Source organism: Callospermophilus lateralis, chromosome 6, assembly GCF_048772815.1.
Source record: "Callospermophilus lateralis isolate mCalLat2 chromosome 6, mCalLat2.hap1, whole genome shotgun sequence".
Lineage (NCBI taxonomy): Eukaryota > Metazoa > Chordata > Mammalia > Rodentia > Sciuridae > Callospermophilus > Callospermophilus lateralis.
In genome coordinates this window covers 142620847-142632878 of record NC_135310.1, presented here as the reverse complement: position 1 = coordinate 142632878, position 12032 = coordinate 142620847, and the positions used below count along the sequence as shown (strand labels likewise).

The 12032-nt window shown below is 38.8% G+C and overlaps 1 protein-coding gene across 1 annotated transcript in view; it reads left to right on the top strand.

The window, feature by feature from the left end:
- Positions 1-12032, top strand: part of Lyrm4 (LYR motif containing 4) — a 143297-nt gene that overhangs the window by 62180 nt on the left and 69085 nt on the right. The gene's annotated exons all lie outside the window — the stretch shown is intronic.

Genomic DNA, 12032 nt, shown 5'->3' with positions numbered 1-12032 from the left:
TCTGTGTATGTGTGTGTTTGCATGTATATATAGGATTGGTTTTAGTTAAATATTTAAGTATTCAGTGTCGGAGCCTCTTATAGCCATGATATTCAATTGATTTCTCATTAAGATAGTTCAGAACAGATATGGTGCCTCTTTAGAATACCAAGTGAACTTTCTTCTCAATCATCTTCTCCCCCAAGCAGAGAGTTACATTGAGCTAAGATATATCTCTATAATACAGAAAGCATTTAGGAGTCACAGCTATTAAAAAATGTTGAGCATTCTCCCTTTCAGCCATATTGGTTTTTAAAAAATAATAAATAAATAAACCTTAAGGAAATCAATTGCTTTGAGTCTATTAAGGAATTTACTGAGACTCCAATACTGTCTGCTCTGTGTGCTTAGTGTAATACTTTATTAGTCCAAAGTAAACTCAGAACTGATTCCAGGAAAATCCTATGAAAAAAATTAAAGCAAGGTAGAGATAATCCCCTTGTGCATTATTTGAGGCAAATTAGAAAGTCTGAAGCTGTGAACTCAAATCTTGCCCCATCATTAAATCACTGAAGAACTTTAGAAAAAATACATAAATTATTTTTGCTCTTGCCTTTTAAGTGAAGACACCAGTATCAATCTACTTTGCTAGACCAGTAAAGAAATTCTTTGGGACAGGGCAACCTTTGTTATATAAAGATTTATTGGACACCACAGTACTCCAATAAAAGTGTCTAGATTTGGGGTTAACAGATTGATTCATAGACTAGATGAAGCATATGTTGATTTGATGATTTAGCCACTTTTTGTGCTTTTGCTTTTCTGCTGTTTGAAATGTTTATATTACCATTACAAAATTTAAAGTATTTTAAAGGAAAGTCATTATTATCAACAAAATTGTGTTATAAGTAGCATTTTACTTAGTCCCTATAGAGTTAATGTAGAACTTTATGGTTCTTCATACCTAGGATTCTGAAATCAACCTAAGTATGTTTCACAATAAGGGGAGTAGTATGCTTGTTGGTATCAGATGGGCATACTGGAGAGGGAGAACCTCCCGAATTCACAAGACCTACTTTCAAATTCTGAGACTATGACCTTAGGCTAACCACACAGTTTCTCTAAGCATCACAAGAATGGGGTTTTTGTGAAATTGAGATAGGATAATAGTGCCTTATAATCTAAAAACAATAATTTATTATAGATTGTAGTATCTTCAGAATACATTTTTTTATTTCACCCAGTTTATTTTTTTTATTTGTCCTAGTTAGTTATACATGACAGCAGAATGCATTTCAATTCATTGTACACAAGTGGAGCACAACTTTTCATTTCTCTGGCTGTATACAAAGTAGAGTCACACCACATGTGCAGTCATACATGTTCCTAGAGTAATGGTCATCTCATTCCATCATCTTTCCTACCCTATGTCCCCTTCGCCCAATCAAAGTTCCTCCGTTCTCACAGTGCCTCCCCCCACCATTATGGGTCAGCATCCTCTTATCAGAGAGAATATTCAATTTTGGTTTGGAGGGATTGGCTTACTTTTCTTTGCATGATATTCTCCAACCCTTTTCATTTACCTGCAAATGCCATAATTTTATTGTCTTTTAATGCTAAGTAATATTCCATTGTGTATATATATATATAGTTTCTATATCCATTCATCTATTGAAGGGCATCTCAGTTGCTTCCATAGTTTAGCAATTGGGAATTGTGCTGCTATAAACATTGAAGTGGCTGCGTTACTGTAGTATTCTGTTTCTAAGTCTTTAGGGTGTAGACCGAGGAGTGGGATAACTGGGTCAAATGGTGGTTCCATTCTAAGGAATCTATATACTGCCTTCTAGATTGGTTGCACCAATTCGCAGTCCCACCAGCAATGTATGAGTGTACCTTTCCCCCACATCCTCACCAACACTTATTGTTACTTGTATTCTTGATAACTGCCATTCTGACTGGAGTGAGATGAAATCTTAGTTTTGATTTTCATTTCTCTAATTACTAGAGATGTTGAACATTTTTTTCATATTTTTGTTGATCGATTGTATTTCTTCTTCTGAGAAGTGTCTGTTCAGCTCCTTAGCTCATTTATTGATTGGGTTGTTTGTTTTTCTGGTGTTAAGTTTTTTTAGTTCTTTATATATCCTGGAGATGAGTGCTCTGACGTGCTTGTCGAAAAAATTTGCTCCCATACTGTAGGCTCTCTATTCACCTCATTGATTGTTTCTTTTGCTGAGAAGAAGCTTTTTAGTTTGAATCCATCCCATTTATTGATTCTTGATTTTATTTCTTGCGCTTTAGGAGTATTGTTAAAGAAATCAGGGCATAATCGGACATAAAGGTTTGAGCCTACCTTTGTTGCGAGCCACAACCGAGTCAGGATGGTGCCTGGCATTTTGCCAGAAGGAGTGGTTGAGAAGTAACACCAGCAAGCCATTAAGATGATGATAATTAAGTTAAGCTGTGTATAATTATTAAGATAATGACTGATTGCTGTAACTGGATGATGCTAAATTGAAACAAGCTGTGTATTCAGTTGTGTATATAAACCTCTGCTGTCCAGCAATAAGGCGGCTCCTGCTACCTCGGATGCCTGCTACTTTGGAGTTCCCGTTGAGTTCTCCAAGAGTTCCCATTGAGTTCCCGTTGGTTCTCCCGGAGTTTCTGTAGAGTTCGGGTGGTGTTCCGGTGGGGTTCCGGCAATAAAGTAGTTCCTGTTTGAACCTACAAGTGGCTCGTGACCTCCCGGTTATTTTTGTGCCCAGCCAGACTGCCGCATACCTTTTCATCTGTTAGGCATAGGGTCGCTGGTTTAATTCCTAGGTCCTTGATCCACTTTGAGTTGAGTTTTGTGCATGGTGAAAGTTAGGGGTTTGGTTTCATTTTGCTGCATATGGATTTCCAAGCTATCTTTTCTCCAGTGTGTGTTTTTGGTGCCTTTGTCTAGTATGAGGTAACTGCATTTATGTGGGTTTGTCTCTGTTTATCTATTCTGTAATACATTGTTTTTTAAATAAGTTGGTAACTTTCACCTTTTCAATTAAAGGAAGCACTTTACATGTTACTGTTCTAGCACTTTAGAGACATTCTTAACTAAAATAAGGACAACTTGAACATAAGTAATGTGTTGTGACAGTCAATCTGATAATGGAGATAGTTAGCAAGTGACTAAGGTATAGGTGGTGTATAACAACATGCACACACTAGATAAAGGAACAATTCACATCCAGGGCTAGTTGGAACAGGATAGTAAAACAATTGTGCAATTTGAAACTTAAGAATTGTTTATTTCTGGAATTTTCTGTGTAGTATTTTTAGACCTCAGTGAACAACAGGTAATATCATATAAAGGAGAACTTTGACCAGGCATGGTGGCGCACACCTATAATTTCAGCAGTTCGGGAGGCTGAGACAGGAGGATCACAAGTTCAAAGCCAGCCTCAGCAAAACCAAGGGCTCAGCAACTCAGTGAGACCCTGTCTCTAAATAAAATACAAAATAGGGCTGGGGATGTGGCTCAGTGGCCAAGTGCCCCTAAATTCAGTCCCTGATAACCAAAAAAAAAAAAAAAAAAAAAAAAAAACAGAAAAGAAAAGAAAGAAGGAATGAACTTTGGATACGGTGTAACTACTGATCTTTTTACAGTCTCTTCCTCCCTCCCCCACTAACACAATAAATACATTGTGCTTTATTCCATATCATAACATAAATTTTTCTTTTTCTTTTTAATGGCCAGATAGTAGTCCACAGTGTGGATATTCTGTAACTTATTTTTATGAACAATACTGTAGTAAATATCATGGTACCTATGTCTTCTTAAAGGATAAGGGCTTGGAGGTAGGAAACTGAGTCACAGGCTAGAAGCAATGTGTTAGTCAGCTTTCTGTCAACTGTGACAAAATACCTGAAATGATCAACTTGTAAGAGAAAATGATTTAATTTGGTTCACAGTTTGAGAGGTCCGTGGTCAGTCCATGGTCACTTGGCCCTGCTCTTATGGCTGCACAAGTACATCATGGCAGGAGTCTGAGACAGAGGAGCTGCTCATCTCATCTCTTGGTGGCCAGAAAGCAAAGAGAAAGGAGGAAGGGGCTGGAGTCCCAATATCCTCTTCAAGGGTATGCCCCCAATTATCTAAGCCTCCTAAAGGCCCTACCACTTTCAATTAGCATTAGGCTAGAGACCAAGCCTTTAACACATGGAACTTTGTAGAACATTCCAGATCTACCCTATAGCAAATTTTAAGAATGTAGACTGAGCAGTTTACTGTCCTGGCTACCCTGTCTTCAGCCCTGAGAAGAACACATTTTTATCTGCATCAATCTTGTATGAATATGTGCAAGATGGTATCTCTGTAGTTATGGGTCACATTAAAGATATTTTATATTCATCATGTTTTTTTCTATAGTTTTCGTTTATTTCTCGTATTTGTTATAATATATTTTCCTGTTTCTCTCTCTCTTTTTGGAGGGGGGGGGCTCGTGTACTTTTTTATATAAGACTTGAATTTTTATGTAGTTATATTTTGCCTTAGAGTGGTATCTTTCTAAATTTTCCTCCAAGATTATCTTGTGTCATTCTAAATCTTTATTCAAGATTATAAAAGTTTTCTTAAACTTTTTCTTATGCTTTTGTATTTTTTTTTTTTTTAATGTTTTGGTACATTTAGAATCTGTTTTGGTATAAGTATGGAGGTAAGGTTTCAGCTTAGCAGATTTCGAGATGATAACCTCTGGTTCCAATACCATTCATTGAATGAGTACACATTTTTATCTTAGTCAGACATGCCAAGACCCTCAGTTCCCTGCATTCTCCCACCCCCTCAATACCAGTACTGGGGATTAAACCCAGGACCTCACACTGCTAGACCAGTGCCCTCCACTGAACTTCATCCTCAACCCTTTTTATTTTGAGACAGTGTTCAGCTAAGTTGCGTAGGCTGCCCTCACACTTGGGATCCTCCTGCCTCAACCCTTAGAGGAGCTGGAATTAGGTTTGTTTCATCAGACCCAGCCAATGCTCTGCATCTTACTTTAAAGGGAAGCATCTGCCCTCCTGGATTTAGCAGTTCTGCCTTACTCTCAGGCACCCTTCATTTCTCTGTCTGCTGTCCTAAACTTTCCCTTCTCCTTCTCTTCAGTCCCATCTAGAAACAGACCTTTGGCTTCTTTGCTTCCATGTCCAGCCCCTGCCCAGCCCTTTGGACCCTCACCTCTTTCTGCAGGCCTGTTGGCACTCAAAAGCTGCACTTGCTCGTCTTTCATACTCCAGCCCATGGTCATCCAGACTACCCCAGCTGCTGTGCTTAACCAGCCTTTAACAGGTACCCAGAGTCCTGTTTGCTAAGGACAGCGTGCCTACTCTAGTGCAGTTCCACCTGTCATCAGGTCTGACCATTATGACCAGCCACTCCTAGAGATCCTCCCAACTCCTGCCTCTTTCTGCCACTTCTGTCCTAGTGACCTTTGCTGACCCTTCTCCTCTCTTCCTCTCAAATCTAGCATATCCCCAGCTTCCATCATAAGACCATCTCCATGATCACATCCACCATCATGGCACATCTATCCCCTGCAAGGCGACATTCAAGACCATCTCCAGTGGTGACATCTCACCTGAGTGTGGTCGTTCAGGGCACAGATGAGAAAATTGGAAACTTGGGTTCAGATCTCCGCTATGGCACTGACCAGCTGTGTGACTCTTAGCCTCCATGTAGTTCTTTCTCTCCTGCTGGACTATAGTTTCCCATGGGCAGAGACTAGATAGTGTTTTCTATTAGACTAGATTTTACTACCATATCAAGTGCCCGCCTTGTGTCAGGTATTATCTGATACATTTTATGTCACACATGTCTGATGAAGTAGGTATATATTTGACTTCCATTTTCATTTCAGCAATATGAGTCCAAAGCCCATCACTTCCCAGTGTGTCTCCCAGAAGCTGTATGCTATCAGAAAAACAAATTGTTCTCTTAGAAATTTTTTCTTTGTAACCATTTAAAATGCCTGTGTTCTCTCCCTCCACCATGCAGGTGAGCTGTCACTCAATTGGTCAGTGTTCTATCTTTCCTTATCCCTGAACACAGCTTTTCTCATTCATTCATCAAACCAAGATTTATTCTTGTCCCTGTGCCAGACTTCAACTCAGGCATTAGGAATGCAGTGGTGATGAGACAACATGGAACTAGGTAGTAGATTATTGTAAAGAAGTAGTGTTAAGTACAGGGCCCAGACAACACACTGGATAAGGGAGGAGACCTTCAGAAACACAAGCTCAGAAGCAAGTAGGAATTTGCCAAGCTAAAGTCAGGGGTATAACTGACAAGAGGCAGGGCTTGTTAGAGGAGCCTCAGGGAAGCCTCTAGCAAGAGCTAGATACCCCATGGAATGTTTGGGCTTGCTCCAGAGGAGGGCATTCAGGGTTTAATTGGAAATGTGGAGATTTGTTCTTTCATACTTGCATAGACCCCTGTTTTTCTGTACTGACATCTGTATGAATTCTTTATTCATTTACCATCTTCTGGAAGTGCCTTGAGATTAGGACTGTTTCTTCAGCACCAGCACCTAAAACCATGCCTGATCCACAGTAGGCCTCAGCATTTGCTGGGTGAATGAGGCAGAGTACAGAGTCTACAAGCAAAAAAATCTTGTCCTCAACTCAGAAGCATGAACTCAGGGGCTATTTATATCTTGTGTGTTATTGTGTTTGGAGAAAAAGATCCATTTTTTAAGCACCATGGCTTAAATTAGTTTATTGAAATGTGAATAAGGTTGATCTATATAAAATAGGAGCAAGCACTTCTTGTTGTTATATGGTTTTAACAGCATCTTCATAGAGCAAAATCAAAATCTTATACACATAAGTCTTTTGTCATAGGTTTCATTTGAATACCAGGTCAGAAGCACCAGAAAAAAGAAAATATCACTTTGCTTTCTTTTAAAGGAACAACTCTTTCAACAAAGGAAGGAAAACTGTCCGGTTATTATTTTGAACCCCTTTATTGTGAAATTACATACCACTCTAAATTTGTTCCTTGCTTTAAATTTCTTGGGTTTATTTATTAAAATACATAGCACTACAATGTGGACATTTGGTATCATTATCTTCAAGAATATATATGAGGGGTATGTAACTCAGGTATAGCACTTTTCTAGCATGTCTAGGGCTCTGGGTTTGATCCCAGCAAGAAAAATCATGTTTCTTCAGGGAAGCAAGTCTGAAGATACAAAAATGGATGTTAAAACCCCCTTGGTCCCTTACATAAAAATTTTAAGGCATAAGAAAAAAATATGACTTCTGTTTCTTTTTTAAATTGACAAATATTAATTGGTTATACCTACAGTGTGTAGTGTGGTGCTTTGATATACATATGTACTGTGGAATGATTTAATCAGTGTAGTTACCATATCCGTCATTCACGCTTGTGTGTGTGTGTGTGTGTGTGAAGAACATTTGCTGTGTACTTTTTCAGGCACTTTCAGGTATATATAGTACATTATTATTACGTGTTGTGCACTAGATCTCCAGTGGTTCTTATTCCTAACAACTCAATCAGAGCTTTAAGATCCAAGGTTTCTTATTTAGTTATCATGCTCTTCCCCCCGCATTCATTTTGTTTATATCACAGCCAAAAAATAAGTAATGGCTACCTCTGTACCAATCCTTGATTCCATGGATGTGAATAGAAGACAGGTGGGGGAGTAGAGAGAAATAAGGTCTGTTGTTAAACTCCAAATAGGAGATTGTATGTATAGGCACAGCAGAATTACTTAGTAGTAAGTGAAATTCATTCTCTCAAAACTGCCAACTGGGGTCTTAGAACTAACATTGGTGTGTGCTGGTGCCATTTGGAAGGGGAACCTTTACTGCATCATATAGTGTCTGTGGTGATAATGACAATTACCATTTGTTGTGTCACCAGACAGTGTGCAGCCTGTTTTCTAAGTTGAAAAAGAACAGTGCATGCCTCTCCAGGCTGCAGAATCGCACATTTAAGGATCTAAGATTGTTTTCCCAGCAGCAGATGGAGAATGCTGCATAGAGGTAAAAAGAACAGGGAACCTTTCACTTTTACATCATAGAAAGGGCAGAAATTATAGCTCTGCATGTTTTATTTTCTCTCTCTCTCTCTCTCTCTCTCTCTCTCTCTCTCTCTCTCTCTCTCTCTCTCTCTTTTTCCCTGCAACCACTTGCCCATGAGCTCTGGCTTAGCCAGCTAGAGCCCCCATCTTTGAATGCCTAATGTCCGCAGCCGTCTCCACCTAGACTCGGCCCTGGGAGGAAGCCGGGAGAGCAGTCAATTTTAGTAGTAAAATAATACAGGTGTGCCAGGTTCTCTCACTTACAATCTAAGATATTTTCTCTCATTATAGTTTCTGCCACAGTTTGTGGTAAATGTTAGATTAGTAAAATGAAGCATCTGTGCAGATTTAATCTTTTTTACAATAAACATCTCCCTATAGCATAAAATATTCCTCACTCTTGGATTATAGTCTCCTTGAAAATTGATGCATTCAACTAAAGAACATAAAGATCCACCAATATCAAGCAAAATGAGATGTTTGACAAGCAATATAAATGTTTACATAGCCACACTGCTTATTATACTGTACACACTGATCAAAAGATGAACCTTAACAGTGATTCTTAAAAAGGGTCATACACCTTTTGTAAATAACTGTGCTCAAGCTCAGAATTCTAAGCTCCTGGACACTTTAAAGCCACGGCTCTTAACCATTATTAAGACAAAAAGAGATATATGTATTATATACATCTAACATATTGATTGGCTTTTAATATCCAGAGGACTTATGACCATGCACAAGTCAATTCTCAATGGTCTATTCATCTTGATAATGAGAGAAACTTTAAAATGAATCTCTGAAAAACATTTAAGCATTGAATATAAGCTCATTTATGTTTTCTTAAGCAATTTCCAAAGCAGTTATGAATCTAATATAGCTGTTTCTTTAAAACTCTTTAAACACCTAAATGAATAGCTAAAACAATACAAAAATAGTCATTACAAACCCAATTACCACATTTATACTTTAGTTTATTCTAAAATGTTAACACCATTTATTTAATTTTAGTCTTCATTGTAGGATTTCAGAAATGTCACACTATTAATACCTATCTGGGTTTAATTGTCCATAATAATAGGACCAGGAGATAATACCACCTGATTTCTGGGCAGAGGGCTGGTCAAGTCTGAGCTACCTCATTATGGGCAGAGTACATTTGTTCTTTTTCTACTAATGCAAAAATTATGGGTGTGTCTCACCTAGTTCAGGGAATGATGTTAACAGCAATAGGGAACAAGGAAGATCCATGTGAAGGAAGGGCAAGTTCTCTTAGAGGCAGTTGGAGTCTATGATGCCAGTACTGTGCCTTTTTTTTTTTTTTTTTTTTTTTTTTTTTTAAGATAGGATCTTGCTAAATTGCTGAGGCTGGTCTTAAACTCACGATCCTCCTGCCTCAGCCTCCCAGACACAGGAATTGCAGGTGTGTACTACCACACCCAGCTAGTGCTACATCTTCTAGGTATATCTAACAGCAGTTGAAAATTAAAACTTAAAACCAGGGGGTCTTCACCTTAAAGGAAGTGGAACTGGGTACTGTTGCCTAGAGAGAGTCAGCAGCAGGAAGGGGAGAGTGGCACAGCACGGTATTTGGCCGTGTCCTTTGCTTAAAGAGAGCAACGGAAGGATGCCTGGGAGGCCATTTGTAGCATTCACCTGGCAGAGGGTAGGTGTGTGGTCAGGAGGCAGAGGAACAGTTTGTTAGGAAAGAGCTGGAGGAACAGGGTGAGTTTTGAGAACCTAGGAAATAGATGGGTCCATCTGGAAGGTTTTTATTTTTTAAGGTTGTAAATGTAATCATATTGATGAAGAGGAAGGAGACAATACCTAAGAAATCATTGAAAACACAATAAAGAATAAAAAAATAATTAACAGAGCCTGGTTCTAGAGCAACCAGAAAAGTATGGTTTCCTAAATTAGTCTAAAAGTCTGTCAGAGAAAAGGGGGGAGAGAATAGATTAAAAGACATACAGAACAAATTTGAGACAAAAAGTCGAAAACATTTTCTTTTCTTGCCTTTTCGACATAGTTTGTTTTTAGCTGTTAAAAAAAAAAAAACAGATTTAAGACTTATAATATGTAACCAAATATATCAGTGTCTTTATTTTATGTTTTGATTCTCTTCAAGTAAAAATTCATCTTAAATAGTCCAAATCCTTTCAAAAAATTAGGAAAGCAAAAATATGCTTAAAGTCTGGGTCATAGGCCTGGGATGTGTTGCTTGAAAGTAGTAGATGCCAGGAGGATGAGAAGCTCTCCATTAAGAATGGTTCTCAGGGGCCTGGGGTATAGCTCAGCCGTTGAGTACTTGCTTAGCATGCAATTGGGTGCTTGTAATCCCCAGCACCAAAAGAAAAGGGGGAGGGGGGCGGAAACAGGTAGAGGCTTGCTATACAGCAGGGATAACAAAGTTAGAATGATAGACAACAAAATTGAATAATAGACTTCAGTACTACCATAAGTCAGTCCTGTTTTACATCATTCAAGAGCAGCTTAGAACTAAGATTTGCACCATCTTTCCTGGGCCAGAAGTGTGAAGACAGAGCGGCGGCAGGGGTCAGATGAAGCAAGGCCACCCTGGGCATCAGCTGTTCCAGAACCAAGTTGGTGGAGCAGCTGGGAAGCTGGCAGGGGCTGTAGGCTGGGAAAATGGGAATGAGTGATGAGCCAGAAGTCACACTGAGGAGGAAGAACAAAACCATTGGTAACAGATTGAGAAAAACAGAAGGATGAGTCAAGATCCTGGGCTTGGACATGTTCTAAATTGTAGTGAGATCCAACCTGCAACATACTTATGGGTAGGTGACATTAGGGAAGCTTTATGAGTCATTAGATTTGAGTATGTTAGATTCTGTGTATAAGCCAGGGTGTTGGGAAGATCATCAGCATAAGAGCCTAAATTCTAGTGGAAGAATGAGTCAAGAAACAGCAAAGTACTGAAATCATCATGAGAAGGAAGTCAGTAGATAACACCTACACATTTAGTTCCCCAAATGGGAATTGCTCCAGTGTATACATGTGGCTACTCTACAAGGCAGCCCCAGATGAAAGGACTAGAGCACGTGGAGTAGCAAGTGGCATAAACTTCAGAAGAATCCAGAGGTTCTATAGAGGCCTCTAGGATTGGCAGCTCTTCCGATTTCATTGGTAACCAGCTCCTATGAGATGCTAGCATTCTCAGGTTAGCCCAGTAAGCAAATTTGCTTATTCAACTAAGTCATAATTTATGGTCACATGTTGAGATTTAGCTTATTTTTTTCCCCTACCTGAGAAACTGTGGTGTGTGGCTGGAAATAAAAGAAATTGATTAGCCTGTGTGGCCAGCCTAATAAGACTCCATCTGCCATAGTCACATCTCCTATGATTAAGCACAGTAAGAAATTATTGGTAAGCAGAGCCATAGCCTGAAGTGTATTACAAGTGTATTGGACCATAGTATTATAAAAACCAACCTAGGACTATTGCTCAAAAAATTTAAACATAGAATTCCTATATGGTCCAGCAGGTCCACTTCTGAATATAGACCCATAAGAATTAAAAGCAGGATCATGTTCAGCATGTTTTTGCAGTAGCCAGGATACATGGGTAAAAACATGAAACTGTATACTTCGGCTTTAAAAAGGAAGGAAATTCTGGCACTTGCTACAGTGTTGATGAACCTCTAAGACATTATGCCAAATGAAATAAGCCAATCATAAAAGGACAGATACTGCTCTATTCCATTTATATAAGGTACCTAGCATCGTCAAATTCTTAGACAGAAAGTAGAAGCGTGGTGGTTGCTGGGGGAGGAGATGGTGAGGAGCCTGTATTTAAAGAGTACAGAGTTTCAGTTTTGGATGATGGAAAAAATTCTGGAGCAATGTGGAAAGTTTGGGAACTTAATGCCATTGAACTGTGCAGTAGATAGTTTAAACAGTAAATTCTATGATTTATAATTAACCACAATGTAAAAAATACATGAATAAGTTA